The sequence below is a fragment of the Marmota monax genome, unplaced genomic scaffold, assembly GCF_021218885.2.
Source record: "Marmota monax isolate L192 unplaced genomic scaffold, Marmota_monax_Labrador192_F-V1.1 WCK01_AAM20220418_F8-fsc00413, whole genome shotgun sequence".
Taxonomy (NCBI): domain Eukaryota; kingdom Metazoa; phylum Chordata; class Mammalia; order Rodentia; family Sciuridae; genus Marmota; species Marmota monax.
The window spans coordinates 198,561-221,408 of record NW_026694640.1 but is presented as its reverse complement, the minus strand read 5'-3'; positions in this window follow the sequence as shown (position 1 = coordinate 221,408).

Below are 22,848 nucleotides of genomic sequence, written 5' to 3'. Positions count from 1 at the left end.
TATTAGAAGGGAAAGGAAGAAGTCACTAAAGAGAATGAGAGTAGGCAGGTAGAATTCAAGGAAGGGGGAATAAGAAAATTGAAAAGAAATGAGAAGACAAAAGAAAAAAAATAGAAAATAAAGAAAGAAAGAAAAAAAAAATTTTAAATAATAATGATAATAAAAAATGAAAATTAAAATTTAAAATAATAATAAAATAAAAAAACTTAAAAAAATTAAAAACATTTAAAAAAGTGAAAGAACAACAAAAAAATGAAAATGAAAGAAAAAGAAAAAAAAAACCCAAATTAAAATAAATAAATAAATAATAATAATAAATGCAGTCATAGAGTTCAATTAATTTCTCTTCCAGTAGGTGGAGCTGTGCCCACTGGGCCAAGCTTCTCCTCTCAATAGGTGGGAACCAATCACTGTGCAGCAGCTCTTCCTCCCAGACTGGGCGGGTCTCCAATCCTGAGTGCCTAGGGCCTTCTCTTGTGTTTCCTCAAGCCAGGCCCTGCTCACCTGTGACGCTCACCACAATACTGGCTACACGCCAGGTCTGCTGCTCCTGGGAGCCCTGTTTTCATGAACACCTGGGCACACTCTCCCTGTTTGCCTCCCTCAGACCCTAAGTTTGTAGAGCTTGGGGCTGAGAACCCCCAGCGAATTTGCTTGCCCTCCGGTAGCCACGCCCACGGTAGCTGGTGCAAGAGACCTCAGTTGTCAGCACTGGTGGGAGCGGTAGCCGGGAGTTCCGTGCCACTCCTGATTCCCTCGGTCTGGCTATCGCGCTCACGGGAGAGCTGGGAGGGGCCCTTAAGGTTTCCCCGCTGTGTGGAGAGAGATGGCTAGGGGATTACACACCTGTCGTGCTGGTTTCAATGAAGTTATCTCCTCCGCCCGTGACGTCAGTTCTCTGCCAAGGTGGTATCCCATGCAAATGGTGACTGTTCGTTCCCTTTGCCGGGTGACCAATGCAACAGGTGGGTCCTGACTGTCTCTCCCAAGCCCCGTTTCAATCCTGTGACCACTGCCTATGAAGGCTTGGTTGGCTTTTACCTCTGTAAGTTCAGAAGGGCCGACCAGTTATTTCAGCGGGATCATTAGTGCTGAGTCACGAGAAGCAGGTGAACCGGAGCTTGAATGCAGCCGATCCGGGCTCAGTGTGTGTTCTGAGGAGCCCAGACTGTTCGCCCCAGATCCACGTCAGCACAGCATTGCCTAGTGATCCTGAGCAAACAGCATTTAGACAGTTTACGACTCCCTATGCCCGCGCAGCTGAAGAGGTCAGAGACTTGATCTCTCCGCGCCCGCCGCCATGTTGGATCCCCTCCCATTGTTTTCATTTAGTCCCTCTGCAAATACTTGCCATAGAAGAGGCTCAATAAGTATTTTTTTACTGATAGGCCTATAAGTTTCCCAGGCTCTAGAAAATAAATGTGAGCTATGATGGATATGGTTTTATCATTGAAACTTTCTATTTTGAAGTTAGTCTTCTAGAATGGGAAATAATCAGAAACAACATGCTGATCATATGATCTGTGAAAGCAAAAATAAAGAAAAGGGGAAAAGGAAAACATTTAGTTAGGATGCATTTATCTGTAAGTAGTGTAGATCCCAGCTAACAATGACTTAAACCTAAAGATATTTATCATTTATCTCAAGAGGTCTGCAGGTGAATGAAGCCAGGGTTGGCTCACAAGCTTCCACATGACGACACTGTGTTGGTGTACTATGATTCTCCTGGGCTTCCTAGGATGTCATAATATGGTTTCCATAGCTCCAAGTATCTTTTTTTAAAAAGAGAGAGGGAGAGAGAGAGAATTTTAATATCTATTTTTTAGTTATCAGAGGACACAACATCTTTGTTTGTATGAGGTGCTGAGGATCGAACCCAGGCCGCACGCATGCCAGGCGAGCGCGCTACCGCTTGAGCCACATCCCCAGCCCCAGCTCCAAGTATCTTATCCTCACACATCTGAAGACTGGAAGTAGGCAATCAGTCATACTAGGAAAAGGGAAAAACCTCTTTTGGTCTCCCTGACTTGCATCAAGGGTAAAAAAATCTTTCCCAGAAGTCTATTAGCATAAATCCCCTATGTCTTATTGATACAATGTTTTCAGAATACTGAAGTAGTTGAAAAATACTGGGAAGTATGTAAATTAAAACTCTTTAAAATAATTTTAAGTTTGAAGTTTTTATTTATGCCAAAGATACAATTTATTGTTTTACTTAATTTTAATAGAACAGAACTAGTCAATATTTTCATTAAAATCATTATTAAAAAATAATATACAGAAATATGTATACAAGGCATACAAGTGAGAAAAACAATAATAGAAAAGGAACTTTGTAAAATGATTGCACATACATTTTAAAAATATTATTCAAATTAAAAACAACAGCAGCAGGTTTAATACCAAGTTGGACATAGCTAAAAAGAGAATCAGTGAACTAGAAGATTAAGTGTGAAGAAATTATCCAATACATAGACAAAAAGATGGTGAAATGGAAAACACAAAGAGGATTAAGTATCATGGAGGATAGAATAATAAAGTCTAACACACATCAAATGGAGGAGATGAGAGAGAGGAATCTGAAGAGATAATGGCTAAGAAAATTGAGAACTGCTGAAAGATAGTAATATTCAGATTCAGAAATCAGTGAATCCTAAGTGAGACAATTATTTGATAGTTTTAAAATCCACACTAAACACATTTTAAATAGAAGACACTGAGGATCCAGGGGGGCAGGCAGGGAAGAAAGACACCAGGGCTGCATAAATTGGAGAGAGATCTTAAAAGCTGCCAGAAAAATAAACATATTATTTTAAAAAAATTACTACTGCCTGGCATTATACCAGATATTGGAGCTACAGTTATGAGCCAAAAAAAATGTCTCTGCTCAAATGGAAATTAATCTCGATAACATTGAAGAGTAATAAATTTAGTTTCAAATATCATATGTACAATTAGGAGAGAAGAAATCTAGTAACGGCATATGTAAATATCAGACCCTGAAGACTTCCTGCAACCTCAAAATGAAGCAACTATTTGATTTTACTTTTAAACTACCCTTTTCATTCTTTTGAATGCATTAATGGAAGTACAGTGTCTTAATGGCGGAAGGTGGCAATCACACACTACTCTGCACAGGTCAGGCAGTATCTGATGAATTAGCTGAAGCACTGCCCTCAGTTCTAGGCAACAAAGAATAGGAGACTAGTTGACCAAATGATTTAAAGGAGAGTTTCTAGGACAATGGAAGTCCCAAGCACCACATTATAGAAGAAATTACTGGAGAAATAAAAACACCAGTTTGTATTCTCTTCCTCCAGTGATCGTGTATGCTGTGTGAATAGGTACCCGGTGCAATTTTCGTTGCTTGAGGTAGACCAGTAAAACAAACAAAATATGCCCTTCACTGAAGTTGCTGTCAGAGGGAAGACCGGCGATAAATGGAATGAATTCACTGAGCTGTGTTAGAAAACTATAAATTTTATGGGAATAATTAAATCAAAAAAAAAAAAACAAGGAATGAACATGGTAGGGAAGGAGAGCAGGTGGAAAGTTTGAACAGGGTGTTGAGCATGGTCCTCACTGAAGAGGTGGCATTTGAGGAAAGGATTGAACAAAGGAAAGAGTCACAAGGCTCTGGGTGGTGGGGGGTGGATTCCAGGCAGAGGAAATAAATAGTACAAAGGTGCTAAGTTGGGAGTGAACGTGGCATATTTGAGGAAGAACAAGGAGGGGAGATGGAGAGAGAGTAAGCCAAGGGAGAGAAGAAGGACATGAAGCCAAGGGGGCATCAGGATGGAGAGGCTGGTAGCCTGTGCAGAGACATGGAGACCATTAACTCGGAAAGAAATGAGGGGCTGCCACAAGGTTTTGCCCCAAAGAGTGACATCAACTGATTTATATTTTAAAGGGTCACTTTGACTGCCAAGTTCAGAAAGCACCATAAAAGAAGCAGGGTGGATATAGGAGACCAGTTAGGAGGCTCTCGTCGTAATCCAAGCCAGAGGTAAAGTAGCTCAGATTGAGACAGAATGGCAGTAGAGGAGGTGAAACATGTACAAATTCTGGAAATATTTTATTGGTAGAGTGTCATAGTCATCTTGGACTGCAGTGACAGAAGGCCACATATGGATGACCTAAATAATAGAAGCTTATTTTCTCACAGTTTGGGAGGCAAGAAGTCTGAGATCGGGGTGCCAAGATGGATTCTGGGAAGGGGCCTCTTCCTGGCTTGCAGACAGCTGCCTTCTCACTGTGACACCATACAGCAAAGGGAAAAATGTCTAGTAGTTCTCTAGTGTCTATTCTTATTAAGGGCACTAATTCCACCATTGATGGCCCTAACCTCATGACTTCATATCAATATAATTACCTGCCAAAGTCCCCATCGTCAAATACCATTGTATAGTGATTAGGGCTTCTACATATAAACTCATTTGAGAGGACACAATTCAGTCCACATGAGAGTGTGTCCTGGCACTGGAAGTACTGGGTACATCACACAAGGTCCTGAATATCAGGAGGCAGAGACCACCAGGAGCCTGTTTAGAGGATTACTTCTGGGAGCCTACCCTCTTCTTACTGGTGGGTTGATGTGGTGACTTTCTTCTAATAGAAGACAGACAATGAAATATCACTTCCAACATTAGGCTACAAAATATTACAATGATTTTCATCTTGCTGGCATGTTCCCTGGTTCTTATTTCATGTTTGCCCTGACAGAAAGAAAATGAAGGTGGCCTCTGTCCAAGGGCCAGAGAAGCTAAAGCCCTCTGTTTAACAGGGGTTTTTTTGGTCAACAACCACAGAGTGAGTTTGGAAGAGGATCCTTCCCCAGTCAAAACTTAAGGCAAGATGTCTGGCCCTGGAGAGACTGAGATGTGAAATTCAGCCTTCTGAGTGACCATGAAGCTGAAGACCCCTATGAGCCATGTCCAGATTCCTGGCCCATAGAAACTTTGAGATAATAAATGTGTATTGTCTTAAGCCATCGGGTTTGGAGGTAATATAGATATCCAGATGTCAAATAAGCAGTCACCTATTCACATCCACACTTGCAAAGAGTGGGATGGGCTAGAGGCATAAATGTAAAAGTATAATTTTGGAAGCCATGAGACTGGATGAGATCACCTAGGAGTGAATGTAGAGAGAGAAGAGGACTCAAGACAACTTTGAAGCACTCCCACGCCAAAATTACGACATCAGGAAGAAGATGCATATCCAGCAAATAAATACTAAGAAGAGGTAACTGATGTGGTTGGAAGTTTAAAAGTATACTAAGAAGGAAATGAACTATGGTGTCATTTGTAGCTAATTGGTCCAGTAATACAAGGACTGAGAATTGACCATTGGATTTAATAACATAGTGTAGGAGGATGTTGGCAAATATTAATGGGAGCAGGTTTAAGAAAATAAGAGGAATTGGAAATGGTAAGGTAGGCTTTTTGAATCTGATGTTTTTTTAAATTTGTTCTAATTAGTTATACATGACAGTAGAATGCATTTTGATACATTGTATACAAGAGCACACCTTTTCCTCATTCCTCTGGCTGTGCATGGTGCAGTCACACCAGTTGTGTAATCATACATGGATACAGGGTAATAATGTCTGTCTCATTCTACCGTCCTTCTCATCCCCCACAACCTCACCCTTCTCTTCTCTCCCCTCTGCACAATCTAGAGATCCTTCATTCTTCCCTATCCCTCCATCACCACCCACTGCCCAACTGTGGATCAGCATCCACTTATCAGAGAAAACATTCAACCTTTGGGCTTTTAGGATTGGCTTATTTCACTTAGCATGATGTTCTCTAGTTCCATACATTTACCTGCAAATGCCATCATTTCATTCTTCTTTAAGGCTGAGTAATATTCCATTGTGTACACATACCACATTTTCTTTATTCATTCATCTGTCGAAGGGCATCTAGGTTGGTTCCTTAGTTTAGCTATTGTGAATTGAGTTGCTATAAATATTGATGTGAATTTGAGTTTTATTTTAGAGAGTATCGCCTCAGAGGAGAGAAAAAGTTAAGGAATAGATGGGATCAAGAGGATTTCCTTAGTGGTAGAAATAATAACATGTTTGTATCTAAAAGTGGAAAAGTGGATGTTAAAGAAGAGGAGAAATAGTGAAGCAATACCCTGGAGTAGTGAGAGGAGATAGGACTTAGTGAGCTTCAGACAGGACCACTTCTAAGCACTTAGGTGGTGAGAAGGTAGAGGCATCAGTTCAGATGCTGGTGGATAGATGGAAAGTGGAGGTAAAAAGAAAATAGCCTACTAACATTCTCTTCTAACTGCTTCACTCTCTCAGTAAAACAGAAATCAAGGTCAGCAGGTGAAAATAAGGACGGGAGAAGAGTTGTGAGAAATTTGAAATGGTGAAGCAGTCATTTAGGAATTGGGGGGAGTAAATGGGTAAGGGAAATGTACCATGATAATGACCCTGGGCGGCATTAAGTTCTCATTTCAAGTTCATAGTTGTAAACATCAAGAGAATGATTTTTCTACAGCCACATTCATCTGTGCAAGTTTAGGCAGAGTAGGTGAAAGGAAATATTTAGGCAGGTTGTGCTTTTATTAAAACCATAAAGCAGGAGAGAGGAAAGGGAACGGAAGATACATATAAAAGAGTGAGTATAAGAAATGATTAGAGAATTTAAACTTACCACAGAGTGAAGAGATGATATTAAAAGCATGAGGTACAATGAAAAGAAAATGGGATCAATTTGTTGGGTATTCTGGTAGGATTGAAGAATTTCTAGAATCCAGAGGGATTTTGGGGGGGAGGAAGGGAGGAAAAGATAAGATGCTATTAGCAAAAATTGAGATACATGAAACTGAGGTTATGGAATACAGTGAACAGATGTTTAAGGAGAGGTATCTTAAAATATTCTAAGAGCTGAACTGTTGTATGGAAAGAGATTATTTTGTAGTATTCTAGGTTCCACGTTTGGAAATTACAAGAAAGAAAATGTCAGAACTCGAGGAGTAATCTATAAAAGGAGAAATGAAACAAAGATGCCTACAAAAATAGTGAAATCTCTAGAATTTGTTCAAGAAGAGGCTGGATAACTACCCAACCTCTGTGAGTGATGTAAGAAAGTTCCTGAAATAAATAGATCTTATTAGAGAACCTAGCAGTGTTCATTCTGTTCAAAGCTTCTTTATTTTTTTCTAAAAATCTTCTGCTTTATTGTGAACCACCCAAAAGGAAGTATATAGTAATGTGCCTGTATTTGCTGCCCTTACTTCTTCGGGTACCTTCCATCTTTGTAGGGATAAGGACCCAAAAGTTCTGCAAGCATCCACCTAAGCCATTTTTACAAGTAATCTTTTCCCATGAGCTTCTCTGAACCATAGAGAGTAGAGATCATGTATCAAGTCTAAATGCATTGGATTGGTTTCCTTTCTTGCTCTGAGTCCCAGCCATAATCCTCTCCTCAAGACCTCCAACACCACTCACTTTTCATTGTTTGGTCTCATCCACCTGAAAAGCTTACTACCTTCTTCTTATACAACCCTACCTGCCAGTCAACTCAAAACCAAGCTGTCTGTAAGACCTCACCAGACTATCCCCAACTCTATGCCAACTCTATAGAGTTGGCTCTTTCCTGCTCCAAATCATTTTTATAAAACATTTCACGCACTGTTAGAGAAGGAGAAATATTTCTCCCTACCTTCTATATTTCTAAACAATTTCCAATCAAGAACCCTTTACTTACATGAAGGATTATCACAAGAAATAATAACAAACTGTGTCTCTAATGGCTCATTTCCAGGAGAAAAAGATTTATACTCTAATGATCGAAGCCTGATGGTCATTGGTCTATTTCACTGTGCCTTAAAATAAGGAAACAGGCCAACTGATGTTATTGGGTTGATGCTTTTCATTTCCTGGGATCAGTGAGTTTCTCCTCCTGAACCCATGAGTGTGGCACACTCTTCTCTGTGGGCCTTGTGCATTAAGCTTATTAGTAGTGTATTCAGAATCATTTTTGTGAGTCCCATTATATAGGGTGGAAGAAAGGAGTCCCCACCATGTCCTCAGACTTTGTTCATGCTCCCCAATACAATTTACCAGAATCAATACTTAGGATTGCAGACTGCTTGCCCAGAGTAATAAATCAGCACCTCATTTCCAATTTAGCTAATGTTCTAGTTTTAACAATTCCTCTAGCCCCTAAAATCCTATGAAAGGAGAGGTGAATGGCAATTCCCTCCCCGCCCATTCTCTCTCTCTCTCTCTCTCTCTCTCTCTCTCTCTCTCTCTCTCTCTCTCTCGCTCTCTCCGCATTTGCTTTCAAGTACTGATCTCTTTCAATGCACAAACTCTTTTCTTACAAACAGATTTGACAATATTTAAAGGCACGGATATCTTGCATTTCTTTATAACCCTATAGTACCCACCACACTGTCATCCAGGTAACTGATACTCACTAGACCACTTTTTTAACAATATTACCCACAAGTAGATCTAAGCCTATGAATCACTAGTCATGCCCTTGTGCCACAATTCCCCAAGCCAAGCCTGGCTATCAAACATGAGCATCACTGTGGTTGAGTAAAAAAAAAAAAAAAAAAAATGAGACTTGAGAGGACATTTGAATTCCCAGTGTGTTTCATTTGTTTTTTCCATTGGCACAGGCAAAGAAATTTCTCATCCCCTGTCTGTGGATCTCAACACTTCAGAAACAATATAGATCGTATCTCTGGTCCATTTAATTGAACATAAAAATCAAGGTCACTGCAGCCATTTAGTCCCTGTGCCTTTCAAGCTACCGCATCAACTTGCAGGGAATATTTAGCTCTTCTGTCACCTACAGCTTAGAAACAAAACAAGTGGCATTAATAGGTCTTTAATCTTCTCATTAAAGCAGAGATATGGGCTGGAGATTGTGACAGTACTGAAATAAGCATGAGAAAAATATGTTTTCATGGTTCTTTCTAATAAGACTTAAGAAAACAAGAACACTGCAAATGCTGTTGTCTCTTTCCCCTTACATATAAAACTCTTATTTGAGAGAAGAAAGGAAACCATACATTCTGATCATATTTTACTTGATTTCTTTTGCTTTGTATTAAGCCTATATTTGCTCTCCACCACTGTCATTACATCAAGGAAAGATTCACATAGAAGGAAAAACCAGAATCACTTTGAATTCTGAAACAAGAGGACCACAGTCAAATGCTTTGTGCAGGCCTAACCAGTGGCCTCTGAACAGGAATGAGGTACATGTGCTTCCTATTAGAGAAGCCCAGATATCTAACAATCATGGCTTCCATATAAATGTGAACAGCCTCAGAGACTAAAACTTACAGCAGTCAGTTAGATGCTCTGATTCACTTTCCTCCTTGATACTGAAGAACATAAGCTAATGGTATTGGATAATATGATTAACAACTAATTTGTTGAATATTAGTGCTCTGGCTCACTTTGTCTTCTAAAGGTACTATTCCAGGAAGCAGTGATGAAATGAAAACCAGCCTCTTGTCTTGTATATTCTGAGATTTATTCAGAGTCATCAAAGTCATTAAGACATCCTGCTTAAATTGCCTAATAGCACAGATTAGAGGTCCACAAAGCCATTCCTCAGAGGCCTGGATTTCTCTGGGCAGGACCTACAAGGCTTGGACCCCCAAAATCAGATGATGACTGTCATGTATTTGCAATTACTGAGCATCTACTTTGCACTAAGTTCCCTACATTTTAGGTTTCAAGACTTGGAGATGAATGTCTTGAGTCTCTATGGAGATACCATCTAATGAGAAATACAGAAGCATGAAATAAGTGCTTTAATCAGTACAAAGGGAGAGGTGGAGAAGTGAGTAGGTTTAACAGTTTGATGACACATGGCTCAGAAAGCATTGAAAGAAGTTCTGACCAAAATGTAAGGTTCACAAGACTACTGGAGGTTTCAGGAAAATCTCAAGAATGAGCTTGTCAATCTCCCTTTTGCTTTCTTCCTAGGAGAGATGGGAAAATGAAAGCAAGGCAGTAAGGTGATTTTCCAAGGAACACATGGAATGCCAGTCAGCACCCCAGACCCATGACAATATCTCACTTCTCAGAAACTTGATTCCTACCCTATCTGCTCCTCCTCTCTGACCACAGAGTTTCTCTCCTACACTGTTAACTCAGCCCTTCAGATTTCAGTAGAGCATACAGATCTTTACCCCCACCAGAATACAGCATTCATGTTCAAACTCACTGTGTTCAAATCAATATTTTTGAACATATGCCATATGCAGCCTAAAAAAATATTTAATGTATATTAAGTCTTGCTAAGCATTTACATCATTAGCCTCTTATTTGGTCCTTATAGTCACCTGGAGGCAAGTCCTATAATCTCAACTTTATTGACGAGGAAATAGAAACAGAGAATATTCTTTTTTATTTGTATTCCCTTTATTACAGTCAAATTCATTGCATGCATTTATTTTAACAGTCTATTTTTTTCAAACATTGTTTTACTTACATAATCTTCTTTGATAGAATATTCTTGTTATCTGTTGCTGCATAACAAACCACCTTCAAAACATAGTGGCTTAACATGACATGTTGTTATTATTTCTCATGCTGATGTGAGTTGCCTGGGGCTCAGTGTGCAATTTTCTGTCTTGGGAATCTCACATGCTGTTGTACTCAAATATCAAGCTGGCACTACAGTTCACCTGATGGCTTAACCAGGCAAACATCCAAGGGGACTCCTTTATAAAGTACCTCTATGTGGCCTCTTTCTCCATCAAACTTCTTCCATGGCAATTCAGGGTCCCAAATGACCAAGGGAGAACTGTTAATCCTCTTGAAACTTATTCCTGGAACTAGATTAGCATCACTTTGTATATACTGTACTGGTCAAAGCAGTCTCAGGCTAGCTCAGATTCAGGATTCTACCCCTGGACAGGAGAGTGTGAAAGAATATGTGGCTACCTTTCATGGCCACAGAGGAGAAAACAGCTTACCCAAGGTCATGCTGCTAGCAATTGCCTGAGCTGAGATTCAAACCCTCAGTTCACCCTGACTCCAAAGCCAGTAATGAACACCTCTACTTTCTACCCAGTGGAGGCATTTCCGTTATGCAATCAATGTGGAACAAAAGTAAGCCTACCCAAACTCCTCCCTGCATAGGGAGAAGCATAACTGAAGATACAGGCTCCCTTGGGGCCCTGGCCCTTTTCTGAGTCCCAGTGAAGCTATTGGCCCCTACTTGTGGGTACAGAAACTAAAGGCCCCATACCCTGAGTCTCTGAGTTCCTATGACCCTGACATAGAATGTCCTGATCTTGTGAAATATATCCGCAAGTAATCCAGATTTCTTGTATGAATTCCTGAATATGTCAGAGATAAGACAGGTGGAAACCCAAAGAGCAACCAAGCATTTTAATATGATAACAGGTTTTAGGCTAGGCCAAGTACAAAAGTACCCTGGGGGCTTTATTTGAATCACACTGAGGGTCAAAGTGAGCATAGTTGGGATGTGGAGTTCTTCTTGGTGCTGTCTAAGAAGCACTCTGTTTCCTGGAGACTGGCAAGTAGTAATAATCAAACTGGCGGTATAACCAAAGATTTTATTAGCGGGTTATAGAGATGGAGTATGGGGCTACAGGGTCACAGGGCCAAGAGGGGTCATCTCTGAAGGAAGAGGTGGGAAGTGGGAGATGCACAGGGCAAGAGAGTAAAGATGTTGAAGGGACAGCACCTCCCAAGGGGAATGGTTAAGTCTCCAAGAGGAGGCAGGGGGAGGAAAAATTCTGAGTCAGACTTGTTCTTTTTCCCACTTCAAGACACCTGGCCCTGTTCATTCTTCCCTGAAATGACTCTAATTCCTGGCACCAGTCAGATTCCTTGGCATCTCACCCATGAATAGGGTACAACATTTCAAGCCATTTCCTCCCCTCCAGCCTGTACCATCATGTTCCCTTATCTCTCTAGACCAGCATCTTAGTGGCCCAGGTTTTCATTAATCATTAATCAGCCATCCCTCATCTGTGGGGACGTCATTGCCTTCTATAAGAACCCTCTGTCCATTCACAGTCATTACTAGAAATGCACAAATTGCCACACACATTTTCATTTGCTCAAGGCCAGTTGTTTTTATAAGCAGTGGTGAAAACAAAATTCCATTATGTCAAAGTTAATTCCTCTGCAGCGCATCGATAGATGCTCCTCAGAGGCAGTGCATTAGCCAAGCTGCAGCCAGTAGCCTAGAGGGCTGACAAAATTAAGATTTTGGTGATGCATTCACTGTTAGAATCACAATAATGGCCAATCCTTTTATTTACCTGGGACTGCGTCATCTGGACGAACCCCAAAATGGGTCACTACCTACCTATGCATCGCTCATCTAGCAGCTATAATAGAGTACCCATTAGGTAATCTCAGCCAATGTACCCTGCCTACATTTAAGACCAAAGAAATGTGACCTGAGGGACAACTCCCATAGAACTAATCAGCTCTGACTCACCTTCCTCTTGCCCATCAATTTGGTCTCCCAGGAATTCTATTTGGCCAGGGATCTCACAGTTGCTGCCTACAAGCAGAAGCAGCTGGCATTGTTGCACGAGGGAGCTATTACAGTCACAAAGCCCTGCAGCATAAGAAGGCAAACATGGATTCACTTTGCTGATGTGGCTTCCTAGCAGGTGAGTATTAGAGAGAAGCAGTGCCTTGTATTTTCCTTCTCACTCTGGGTGGAAAGAGAGGATATGTCACTGGGAACCTGATGAGAGAGGGAAAGAGTGGCAAGACAGGAAGGAAGGGACTGCAGAAGAGGAGACCACAGATGGCTCAACTACTCACAAGGGGAAAGCTGCTCCTATTAATTACAGAAAAATGGAAGAGTTTTCCAGATACAGGCTTCCTATAGGGCGTGAGGGAACCAGACAGTTAAAGACTGAGAAGGGAGTTCAAAGCATCTTCGTCCTCCACATCTTTGCCCTCATCATTTCACTACATGAATTCATTTTGACCGGACAATAGGTATGTCATTTCTCTTACCACCTCTTATGGAGGTTCCAATGTCACCCGTTCATTGGAGTAAAGAATGCTAACGATATTTGTCAAGGAAGAATGACTTGCATCCATCAAAGAAAAAGAAACTGTGGGGAAAGGAATGTTATTTACCATTTCCAAAAGGATCCTGGTTGGCTATTTACAATGGGTGAGGCCACTTGATCATTTATCACTTCCATATGTCCCTTTCTTCATAAACTTGGTCAAGGTTGCCATTCAGTTAATATCTGTGGTCTCTGAACCTAGTGAGGTGAAGAACGGTGGAAAGGAAGGATGATGGATGACAGGCTGCGGATGTGCACTGAGGCTGAGAGATGGCCAACCTGTGCACTCGAGTCTGTTGGCAAGTGGAAAAGGCATAGGTGCCATGTGGTGGCCAAGAGGTGACCACATGGCCTTGAGAAAGTTGGGTAGGGAAAATTCAGCTGTAGAGAATCAGAGAGAGTGTTTTGGGGAAACTCAAATAATTTGAAATCTGCCACCCAGGCTGTCTGTGGTCACTCCTTGCAATATTTAAAAGTAATTGAAACTGAACTACTGAAGGTGACCTGAATTCTAAAATCTAACAAAGAGAAAGGAATGTTTTCTAGAAGTTGTGGAGTTTTAAAAGTTCCTTAGGTTATTTGCAATGTTAGGACTTGAGGTGCAGTATTAGGGTTTGATTTCCATGACTAAATCAACCTTTTCACCTTTTCCTACTGGAATTCTTATCAGAAGGAGAGTGCTAAGTTTTGTCATAACTGTGATAGAGCCTAGGGGCCATAAAATGCAGGACTTTGGGGAAAAACCAAATCAGTGCACATGGCTCAAGACATGGGGCCACTCATATCTTCCCAATGTACAGCTTGATTCCTACATGTGTAAGCATGCACTCAAGGAATAAGAAATATGGCAGAATTTCAAAAGAGATCTGGAGTCTATTGAAGGATGCTGGCCAATATGTCTCCAGAGTCTCAATCAATACTCTGCACATTGGCAATGTTTCCATGCCAGACAGAAGGGAGTCAGTGTAGAACAAGAAGGAGATGAAGAAAGTTTTCAAGTATTTGTCAATACTGACCCCAAATAAGGAGCGGGCTGGGTTTATTGCTCTCTATTCAGAATGTTGAAACATGAGAAAATGCAAATGTCATAAATACAAGAAAATTCAAGACAATGTATACATCCAGTGATTGCTTTACTGAGAAGTTCCTTTCACAAGAGCCCATATGACCAGCTAAAGGGGCAATAAGGCATGAGATCCCTTATCAATTCCACAGAAGTTAACTTGGGCTCAAGTTAACATAACAAACAGGGAATTATTACAGGGAACAAAAATGCAGCTGGTTGGGATCTCTTACCATCTAGGGCCAACAAAGACTTTTAGGAATTGCTATCATTGGGCAATGAAAGGCTGTGTCTAGCTCTCTTAGCAACTGAGCAGAACTTAAGTAGATCACTCCAATGTGGATACTGGGAGCAGATGTCTACTTGTAGTTGAATGAGGACCTTCATCCATGGTTCTGTGCTTTATTCAACTAATTCAGAAGAATTTGATGACTCTGGAATATACTGACTGCCCCGAATTCAAGAGCTTGGATCATTAACCTGAGAATGATGATGTCCTTGGACCACATGCTATGTCCTCTGCATTCTGGCCATAACAGAAACAAACAACAGTTGAGTATAGCCAAAGCTATTGAACCAGCCTAGGTATCCATCAACAGATGAATGGATAAAGAAAATGTGGCATATATGCACAGTGGAGTTTTGTTCAGCTGTGAAGAATACTGAAATTATGTCATTTTCAGGAAAATGGATGCAACTTGAGAACACTGTTAAGTTAAATTAGCCAAACTCAGAAGGTGAAGGGTCATATGTTTTCTCGCATATGTGAAAGTTAAAGAGGGAAAAGGAAAAGAAAATTGCAGAGAATCTCAAGAAAAATGAAGAGAGATCTGTAGAGCAGAGGAAAGGGACCAGGAAGAGGGAGGGAGGAAAAGAAAGGGGAAATACTGGGGAATTATCTTGGCCATATTATATGGTTATATTGTGTGCATGCATGAAAACATAATAACAAATCCCACCATTATGTACAATTATAATGCACCAGTAAAAAAAAAATCGTGAAAAAACAGTTGAGTAGCCCCAAAACTGGCATCTAATACCTTTCTTCTTGTGACTTTCTGAATAAAGAAATGTATAACAAAAGGAGCCTTCTCATAAGCACTATTTGGCAAATGAAAGAATGCCATGGTCATGGGAACTTGTTTGAGGAGGGCAGGAAAAGGACAGACAGGTGACAAAAGGGAGGAGGAAGAGAAAGGGAAAATGAAACCCCTTTGACCTAACAGCTCCATTCTCACCTCTTCAAGCTTTCAAAGGTGTCTCAAGGTCACTTTGAGGGGTAGAAGGAGGTGGAGCAGGCAAGGTTCCACACCCCACTTCAATCACAGCGTTCAATTTCCATTTTATAAGTGGGAATTTATGCCAGATTGCATTTGGCAAAAGGAGAAAGTCTTCTGAACAGCACTGTTCTAGAAAGGATTAAGAATTGGAATTCCTAATATAACATGAAACAAAATTCTTGGCCTCCAACGTACCCAATTATATAGATTGACTCAAGCATAACTGGAATTAGAACTGCTAGCTTCTGTCTTATTTACCCTCCCTTCTCCTTCCCATGCTTCAACAATCCCAAGGTCCTGTGATATAAGGAAAAGAACCCTGACCTCAGACCCAAAAGACTAAGTGAAGGTTTGCTTCTGTTGTTTATCAGCGATGTAACCTGTGCTAATCACCCAACCTCCCTGAACCTCCACTTTCTCAAAAGGACATTATGATTCACACTCTCACTACCTTGCAGGCTGTGGGAATCATTTACCTGAAATAATATTTTCCTCTGAGAGAACATTATGCATATTCAATTTGCTATATCTTGCAGCACCCGTGCATTTTCCACTGGTCAATGAATTCTAGTACATATTTCAGTCAATGACTCCCTATTCAAACGGAACCCAAACTTCTGCTACCTACAGATAAACCTGGTGGGTGAATAAGCTAGACTCCTAAGTTTGGGAAATAAGTGGGGAGGGAACTTCAAAGTGTAAAGAATTTGGAGATAGATCCCAGTAAATTCCATCAGCCTTGTGTGTAGTCTGAAGACCAAGTCAGTGAGAACTAGAAGAGAAGTCCCCCAGCAGCCCTCTGAAGGTCCTTCTGTCCACTGACAGAAGGCTGAGGGTCCTTCTGTCCACTGACAGCCAGGAGCAGTAGCCACCTTACTTCTTTCTGTTGCTCAGCTTAAGAACATGCCCCAGCCAGGTGCCATGGCACATGCCTGAGCTCCCAGAGGCTTGGGAGACTGAGGCAAATGGATCGCAAGTACAAAGCCAGCCTCAGCAACTTAGCGAGGCCCTAAGCAACTTTGCAAGACCCTGTCTCAAAATATTTTTAAAAAAAAAAGGTTTGTGGATTCGGCTCAGTGGTTACACAACTCTGGGTTCAATCCCTGGTACCAAAAAGAAAAAGAACATGCCCTAGAGCCACTGAAAGCCACAGTGCTTTTTATGCCCTGTCCATTGAGGTTCACTGCCCTAAGCCTTGACAGCCAAGAGGATGCAGATGAAAGGCAGGACAGCACAGTGACTATGAGGTTCAAGAAGTCCAGAGCATTGGTCATAAGATTGAAGAAGAAGGAAAAAAAAAGATGGCTGACTTCCTCAAGGATCAAAAAGGAAAGAAATTGCCCTGTTGCTATCTCCCACACATTGTTCTTAGATATGCAAATTCCAGGACTGCAAGTGGTCTGGATTAGCAGACCACAACAATGCCTCCCACGCACCCCCCACAAGCCTCTCAACAATTTCTAAAGCACCAGAAACCCAGCCCAAGGTTATCAAAGCCCCTTGTCCATGAGTGCTCCTGATTGCTCCACAATCCACAGCAGCTGCAGATTTAACCGTGAAAACATCACCAAATGCTGCGAGCAGTCTGTTTTTAACCCATAAATTAAACACAGGCACAAATGCAAGGCATTACCGTAAAATGGAGTCGTACATGTGGCACTTTGAAATGCTGTGCCTCAGGCAACTGTGTATCGTATAAATCACTGTCCCCATCTTAATTAATGACATCGAGGAGTAAACATGTTCACAGAAAGAACCAATCTCTAGATTGTAAAATTGGAACCAGATCACTGAACAGCAAGCGGATAACAACAACAACCACCAAAAAAAAAAAAAAAAAAAAGCCAACAAAACCAATCAGGCTGCACAGAAAAGTGAGCTCTTGTCCCTTGCATGAAAGGCAAGATAGACCGGAGAAGTGATTATATGAAACCATGAGAATTTTTAAAGGAATCAGAATTTATTCATACTTATACTTGACCTTTAAATATTGCCTTACCATTTTCAAAGCCCTTTCACATTCATTAGTGAATGTGATGCTGGGAAAAACCCCGAAAACAGGCAACGCAGTGTGGTCCCCATTTGACGGATGGATAAACTAAAGCCCAACGGCGTTATGTGATTCTCCTGTGATCACACAGCTGGTGACAGGGCTGAACCCTAAACCCAGGTCTCCAGGTTTCAGTCTCATTGCTACCTGTTTTGGAAAACCTGCTGCCATAAGAAATAAGTGAAAGCAAACAGATGTCTTAGAGGAAGCATTAGGGTGTCAAAATTCTCAAAACGACATATCAGAAACACACTGGCCCAAGTCGAGGTCCAAGAAGTGAGAGCCATGTTACTACAAGATTTCCCCTTAACAGCGCATCGTTGCATCCACCCAGACTCCTATTCACCCTTACCTAGGCGTCCAGTTAACAGGCTGAGGCTTGGAGATGCTGAAGGATGGGCTCCATCTCAACTTTTAAGTTCCGGATTGAACTAAGAAAATTCAACATCTTCACACTATCAGTTTCAATGCCAATAAACCCACATCACTGAGTGCTCCGTGGACAGCAGGCCCAGGGGAACTAGAGGGGGCTCACATATTAATCAGGAAACACAGTCCTGCCCTGGGCAAGCCAACTGAATCAGCTCTCCCAAGGTAAACAAGATGTGTTAACAGAGTGGAGGTTGGAGGTCTTCACTTTCCTCGAAGGACTCTGGGAGCGCTGTTGCAGGAAAGTCCACATCTCATTGGCCATAGCTAGATTTCTTAGGATCCATTGCTTGTTTTTGCCTGATTTTGTTTACTACACCCTGTCTCTTCTTCAGGGGACAAGAAGGATCCATTCTAAAACTCTTTTGCACGAATTTTGAGAGTTATTATCTTTCAAGTCCAAGCAAGTTACGTATCATTTGGAGAATATTGGTGTGTGTGTGTGTGTGTGTGTGTGTGTTGTGTCTTTGCCTGAGTGGTACAACACCATTAAAATATTCACTCTCATAGAAGAAGGCAGATCCCATCAAGCCCAAGCAAGAAACCTTGCCTTTACAATGTTGTATTCAATTTATTGTCCCAGTTGGACATAGAAAGCAAAACACAAGCTCTCAAAGTCTGGGCTCATTAATAAAAAGAGTTTCATACCCAAGAGCTGAATAAACTATCAGAGCACTGAGACAACACATGTTGTGGCAATAACACTTAACTTCACAGTGAATTAGCAGATACACTGACAGTTTGTTTCATTTGCTCTGAGCAGGATGGGTCCTCCCACCACATCACCCTTCTGGCTACAATCTGGTGTTTTGGGTTTTTGTTGTTGTTGTTGTTGTTTTGTTTTGTTTGTTTTTGCAGGATGGGTCCTCCTACCACACCATTCTTCTGGCTACAATCTGGTGTTTTTTGTTTTTTGGTTTTTTTGTTTTTCTAATTCTCATGAAATATTACTCTTTGGATCAGGGTGAAACATGGCCCTAACACATAGGAAGAAAATGGAGACTAACAGAATGGGATGTGACATTGTAGAAGAAACTTCAGACCACCCAGCCGTCAACTGAAAACCAGAGATTTTCAACAAGCTGGGACGAGACCCAGAGTCTTGCTCTATAAAAACAATATTGCAATCCATGAGCACAGCTCCAGCAAGTACCTCTCACTCCCTAGATGGATCAAGGCTAATTAAGTTGCCAGATGGACTAAGCAGGTTAAACATTTTAAGACAGATTTTCACCCTCTAAAACAGTCTGCACTCCCCCTGTTCTGGATTCAGGCATAAATGCTTGCAACCTTTGCCGGAATATTTGGCAGTCCCTGGAAAGAAGGAAGAGGGAGCAGAGTGCTTGTAAAGAGTAGGGGAGTGTGCTGTTCTCTTAATTCAGGGTCTCTCAACAATGGTGCAATTGACATTTTAAATCAGATAATTGTCTGTTGTGGGGTACATAGGGTTGCTAGGACTGCTGCAACCAAGCACCACAAACTGGGTGACTTAAAACAACAAAAATTTATTCTTTCCCAGTTCTAGAGGCTGGAAGTCTGAAATCAAGGTGTTAGTAGGGTTAGTTCTTTCTGGTGATTCTGAGGGATAGGGTGTTCCAGGCCTCCTTCTTGGCTTCTGGTGATGACCAGCAATCCTTGGTGTCCATCGCTCCAATCTCTGCTTTCATTTTCTCATGGTTCTCTCTGTGTCTCTGTGTCATCACATCATTGTCTTCCTCTAAGGTCACCAGTCCCATTGAAGGCTACTTACTCCATTGTCTTAAAAAATTACATCTGCAAACCTTATTTCCAATTAAGATCAGTTCTGAGATACTGAGGGTTAGGATTTTAACATATCCTTTGGGGGGACCTAAATTCAACCCGTAACAGTGGAGTGTCCTGGGCAATATAGGATATTTAGCCACTTCCCTGGCTTCCACTCTATAAATGTCAGCACACCCTCCACCACCATGACCATAGAAAGTTTAATTCTTATTTTAATTACTGGTGCTATGACCTTAGAAATTTTTGGTTAAACTCTGCTCTCCATTTTTCTCACCCATCTCATGAAGTTACTGTGCTGTTTGAGCATTAAATAATATATGAAAAGCAATCACTGAATAATGGGACCCAATAAATGACAACTATTATCTTTCATAAAATAGGGAAGTTTCCTTTGCAGGATTCTCCACAAATCTTTATTATTTACTAATCTGATAATGAACTCTGACCCTTGTCCCTGAGACCCACAGAAAAAAAAAGTTTCTATTTAGGTCTACTCTATATTGACCATTGGGGGCAGAAATTCCCCTTACAGCCCAGCAGATACCTTCTCAGCACCCATCACTGCGACACCAAAGCTGCAGATAGCCATATATCACAGCCAAAGGGGAAGCTCTGGGTCTGATCAGAATGTTAATGTGGCTGCCTTGCACCACAGGCAGCATCAGCCCAAGTGAATGCTGCAGAAAATCTACTGGAGGAGACAGGCAAGGGGAAGACAAAGAGAACTGGCTCTTAGATGCATGGCATCACTGTAGAGACCTTGCCTCCCTTGCCATGACAAGATAACCTGAGATCTCATGCTAGGCGTGTATTAGAAAACATAACCCAGTGAACTGTGATTAATGAGTTATTTCTCCAGTTCCCCCAATAGAGTAACTTATTTATATGTCTGCCTCATGTGCTTAAAAATAATTTTTTATAAAAAAAAAAGGAAAAAAAGAAACATGGTAGAAACTCAATGAAAGTATGGGTGTTTGTTACTGTGCCTCCCCTGGCTCCTCAAGCTCTCTAACCTTTATTGTGGTATTTTTCTAAAAAGCTTTAATACAAATCATCTAAGCCCATATCCCATGGATCTTGGGAGATTCCATATCTTTCATATTTCCACTCATCAAGTAATTTCTGAGCATTCTTAAGGAAGGCTAAAATGTTCCACAAATCTGTCCTGATTGACACATAACTATTCCATCAGAAATCCTTAAGATTACTTCTTGTCATCTTTTAATTGGTTTGGGGGTCCATTTCCCATAATTTCAAATGAAGTATGGACCCTCCATCCCAACTATGCACTGCTAAGAGCAGACTCATAGCATTTAAAGATTCCTTACCAAAGACTCTGGGACAACAAAAGTTGCTTTCACCTGCTACTACACATGGATACTCTTAAGGTCCCCTGACTTCTATTTGGCTTCATATTCTTGCCTATTTCTCCACAGATTTACAGTTGGTGGAGTGGGAGCTCCCTTCCTCCAGAGAAATCTCCAGGCCTTCTGTAAGGTCCTTGCTTAGCATCTGGATGGCCATCTTAAGTGACAGCCGCCATTTTAAGAAAAATTTCTTTTTCCGCCCAAGGGTGTTTCTGAGAAAGGCTCATCACTCCCTGATACAACCCCACCTTAACCACCTGCATTAGGACCCATCTGGCTCTAATCCCTGAGCCTACCCCATAAAAGTCCTGAACCCTAAGCCTGTTTTGTCTCTCTCCATGTGGAGAGATGTGCCTTCATTTGTCAGCTCTGAAAGATAAACTCTCATGTGTATATTTGCCTGGTCTCCATCTTTAATTTCTTGCTCGCCCATCTCCTGGTTCCTCGCTTTCCTTTCTCCTTCCTTTTCCCAAGGACATGGCCCTACCCCAGTTTTTGGTCAGAGACTAACAGGAAATCCTCTCTCTCCATCTTATTTCCTTTTCAAGTATGACTAACATTGGAAATATCATCTCCTTCAGGAATAAGGGGCAGTTGGGTCTCTCACCAAAATAGTACTCTGTTTGTCAATAATTTCCAAAGTGTGAGTTTAAAACACAAGAAAAAAGGAAAGCTTTCCAACATATGAACATTCAGTTTCAGATCCGTCAATGCATTGGGTAGTTTTGTTGCTCAGGTTTGCCTAGTTAAAAAGATGTACCTAAGATCAGATCCTAAAACTATAGAAGTATATTGGGCTTTTCCATTTGATTCCTGATTAGGATCAAATGTTCCTTCCCAATCTGGAGGAACCTCCTTTGTGCAGATCCACAAAGCTAAATGCAGATGATTCACATTCTTTCCACAGCTTAGCAACCAAATCAAGGGCAAAGATGAGACCAGGGCTACTGCTGTTTTCTTATACACTCCTCAGCTCTAAAGTGTGCCATGCACATCTTAGTCATCCTTGATTAATGCATTTATTCTAAAAACATTCCAACAGATGAGAGTAAAATGTCTGGAAGATGGATGTCTTTTTCTAATTCATATAAAGGCTCTGTTTATGCTGGTGGTGGTCCTGGTTAGCCCCACCCAAAGCATTAAAATCACAAGCAAATGGTATGAAGATCCAAGTGCAGGGAGATTAGCTTTGCAGTGGCTGATAGTTGAATAGTTCCAGAATTGTCTAGGAGTTGTAGTGTCCAGCAGTGAGTGTCAAGAGATGGTTGGGTCTAGTGGCAGCAGCACTGTACATCAGTAGCTGTGGCCATGCCCTACCCCAAATGTTCATTCTGCTAAGCTTCCATTGGTGAATACCTAATTTCCTACACTTGGTTATCAATTCTGTGAGAACCAGGGTCCTTCCAACTCTACTTTTTTACACATAGCTAAAGAAAGATTCACAACCATGCAAAAATGCTCACCAATCATAAATGTCCCCAAAGGAAATTTGTTTCCCCCCTTTTCAAGATACTATTTTAGACCTTTTCTTTCTCCTCAACAACTCTAATACCCTCCAATGTCTCCTCTTCCCATTCTCATCTTCAACTGATAACGTCATGCTTCATTTCACTGGAAAAATAGGAGCAAATAAGAAACATCTATACCCACCTCTCACTTTTCCCTCTTGTTGAAACGAATGGTCCAACTCTTCACTTGTACACTACAGTTTATCCCTACTCACCTACTTAAATAACTTTGGCCCTGCAGTTATAACTTCTCTCGACCAGCATTATCAATTTTCCTTCTCTACAGAGTATTACTGTTTCAATCATCAGCATCATAACTTGCTCT